The 3,926-nt window shown below is 35.0% G+C and overlaps 1 pseudogene; it reads left to right on the top strand.

Annotated features, from left to right (window-relative positions):
- Positions 1–2,856: 2,856 nt before the first annotated feature.
- On the top strand, positions 2,857–2,939 carry LOC123851271 (U4 spliceosomal RNA; annotated as a pseudogene).
- Positions 2,940–3,926: the final 987 nt, after the last annotated feature.

Here is a 3,926-nt window from a genome sequence, read left to right as displayed (position 1 = left end):
TACACCAATGAAAGAAATTGAAGACACAAAAATGGGAAGACATTCCATGCTCATGGATTGGAAAGACAAATACTGTTAAAATGCCTATTCTACCAAAAGCAATCTACATGTTTAATGTAATCCCTATCAAAATACCAGCATTTTTCACAGATCTAGAACAAACAATCCTAAAATTTGTATGGAACCACAAAAGACCTTGAGTAGCCAAAGAAACATAGAAAATGAAAAACAAAGCTGGAGGCATCACAACCCCGGCCTTCGAGTTACATTACAAAGCTATACTAATCAAAACTGTATGGTAGTGGCACAAAAATAGACACATAGATCAATCAAAATCCAGAAATGAACACACAATTATATGGTCAATTTATCTCTGACAAAACAGGAAAGAACATCAATGGGAAAAAGAGTCTCTTCAATAAATGGTGTTGGGAAAACTGGACAGCAACGTGTAAAAAATGAAAATGGGCCACTTTCTTACACCATACACAAAAATAAATTCAAAATGGATTAAAAACCTAAATGTGAGACCTGACACCACAAAAATCCTAGAAGAGAATACAGGCAGTAACTTCTTTGACATCAGCCATAGCAATTTTTTTTTTCTTTTTCTTTCTTTTTTTTTTTTATGGTCAACTAATCTTCGACAAATCAGGAAAGAATATGCAATGGAAAAAAGACAGTCTCCTCAATAAATGTTGCTGGAAAAATTGGACAGCCACATGCAGAGGAATGAAGCTGGACCATTCTCTTACACCATACACAAAGATAAACTCAAAATGGTTGAAAGACCTAAATGTAAGACAAAATCCTAGAGGAGAACATAGGCAGTAACCTCTTCAACATTGGCCATAGTGACTTCTTTCAAGATATGTCTGTAAAGGCAAGGGAAACAAAAGCAAAAATGAACTTCTGGGACTTCATCAAGATAAAAACCTTCTGCACAGCAAAGGAAACAGTCAACAAAACTAAGAGGCAACCCACGGAATGGGAGAAGATATTTGCAAATGACATATCATATAAAGGGTTAATATTTAAGATCTACAGAGAACTTCTCAAAAGCAACTTCTTTCTAGATATGTTTCCTGAGGCATGGGAAACAAAGCGAAAATAAACTATTGGGAACCTCAAAATAAAAAGCTTCTGTACAGCAAAGGAAACAATCAATAAAACTAAAAGGCAACCTACAGAATGAAAGAAGATATTTGCAAATGGCATATCTGAAAAAGGGTTAGTATCCAAAATCTATAAAGAACTTATACTACTGAACACCCAAAAACAAATAATCCAATTAAAAGTGGGCAGAAGACATGAACAGACATTTTTCCAAAGAAGACATCCAGATGGTCAACAGAAACATGAAAAGATGCTCAATATCCCTGATCATCAGGGAAATGCAAATCAGAACTACAATGAGATATCACCTCACACCTGTTAGAATGGCTAAAATCAACAACACAAGGAACAACAAATGTTGGCGAGGATGCAGAGAAAGGGGCACCCTGTTGCAGTGTTGTTGGGAATACAAACTGATGCAGCCATTCTGGAAAACAGTATGGCGTTTCCTCAAAAAGTTACAAATAAAACTACCCAGTGATCTATCTAGCAATTGCACTACTAGGTATTTACCCTAAGAACACAAAAACTCTAATTCACAGGGATACATGCACCTTGATGTTTATAGCAGCAGTATCTACAATAGCCAAATTATGGAAATAGCCCATGTCCATCAGTTGATGAATGGATAAAAAAAAATGTGGCATATACATATGATGGAATATTACTCGGCCATAAAAGAATGAAATCTTGCCATCTGCAATGATATGGATGGAGCTAGAAAGTATTACTTTAAGTGAACTAAGTCAGTCAAAAAAAGACAAATAACACATGATGTCATTCATATGTGGAATTTAAGAAACAAAACAAATGAACATAAGGGGGAGAAAAGAGGCAAACCAAGAAACAGACTCTATAGAGAACACACTGTGGTTACCAGAGGGGAGGTGGGTGGGAGGATGGGTGAAATAGGTGCTGGGGATTAAGGAGTGCACTTGTCCTGATGAGCACAAGATGATGTATGGAAATGCTGAATCACTATATTGTACACCTGAAACTAATATAACATTGTATGTTAATTAACCGGAATTTGAATAAAAACTTAAGAAAAAGAAAGGATAAAAAGTTTGGGCTCCTCTCTCACACAAAATAAATAAAATTCTTCATGGTTAAAGATGAAAATGTTAAAATAAAATTAACAAACTGAGAGTTGCTGGAGGGGAGGTGGGTAGGGGGACGGGATAATAAGGTGATGGGCATTAAGGAGGGCACTTGTTGTGATGAGCACTGGGTGTTATATGCAACTGATGAATCACTAAACTCTACCTCTGATACTAATAAAAAATAAATACAATTAATATAGATAATTTGAAAACTTATGTATAATCTAAGAGTCAAGAAAACTTTTTATTCAAGCTAGGTAACCTAGACACTATAGAGGAAGATTTGAAATATTTGAGCCCTTCAAACTTAAAATATAATCATATGGCAAAAGCAAAGGGAAAACCGAAAGACAAATAATAGAGAAAAATATATTTGTAGTAGATATTACAAATAAAGGGTTTATATTCAACATATAAAAATATCCTACACGGGGCTCCTGGGTGGCTCAGTCGTTAAGCGTCTGCCTTCGGCTCAGGTCATGATTCCAGGGTCCTGGGATCGAGCCCCGCATCGGGCTCCCTGCTCCGCGGGAAGCCTGCTTCTCCCTCCCACTCCCCCTGCTTGTGTTCCCTCTCTCGCTGTGTCTCTCTCTGTCAAATAAATAAAATCTTTAAAAATATATATATATCCTACACAAGCTTTGCACAGTGGCAGTATCGTAGCCAATGAGGTTTATCTGAGGCACAATTATTGCTAATTGAAAAATATCCTACACATTAATTAAAAAAAAGACAAACACCTGAATTGAAAGTGGTTAAAAGGTGTAAGGATTCACAGAGGAAGAAAGCCACCTTGCCAAAGAACAAGTGAATTTACTCAGCCTCACTAACAGAGATATGAAATTAAAATAACAAAGGAATATCACTTTAGGACCATTAAATATAATACCACATATTGCTGGAGCGTGGTGGAAGTTAACATGTTATCTCATACATCTGCTGAGGGATATGTGATGTAGTAAAGGCATTTGGAATTCAACCTGGCAACATCTATTAAAATTAAGAATTCACATAAACTTTAACTTAGCAATTCCATTTCTGAGGCCCCTTTCCATGGAAATAAAAGCACAAATGTATAATGATGAATATAAACAAAATATATTATAAACACACACACACACACACATTCAGAGTAATTGTAATATTGTTTGTGGTGGCCAAAAAAACTGGAATCAACTTGAATGTCCTCCATAGAGGAATGGTTTAATAAGTTGTCTTTCATTCAAACCCATCACACTTTACATATCTACTTTAAAACGTCTATACCAGATGATGTGGAAAAATTTCTGTGAAGTGTTTCTAAATGAGGAAAAACAAGATGTGGTAAAGAATAAAATACTGCCCCTATACATTTGTATGTTTATGTATATATGTTACATTATTGTATGAACATGGAGAAAGATATGGAAAGGTGCACAGAAAGCTTTTAACACTGGTTATCCAGTGAAGGAGAGGGTAATGAAATGCAAAAATTCTATAGAGTTAAAGATTTTCCCAGCATTATAAATATATATAAAGTTACTTTACTTATGTAAATGCACAGGTAAGTGTTTAAATCAGTGTAGAGCCATGTACAGAAAGATCGTTGCCAAAATTGTGCTTATTGCAGGGTGTTTTAAGTTTTCAGGATTATGGTTTTTTTTTTTAAACTTTGTTCCTGATATTTTGAATTTTTAATAAAAATTTTAAATGATTTTAAGTTTAACA

The sequence above is a fragment of the Mirounga angustirostris genome, unplaced genomic scaffold, assembly GCF_029215605.1.
Source record: "Mirounga angustirostris isolate CCGP_5_RB_7025 unplaced genomic scaffold, mMirAng1.0.hap1 SCAF_11, whole genome shotgun sequence".
NCBI lineage: Eukaryota > Metazoa > Chordata > Mammalia > Carnivora > Phocidae > Mirounga > Mirounga angustirostris.
Note: the sequence above shows the minus strand (reverse complement) of the source record. Positions and strands in the feature narration are given on the sequence as shown.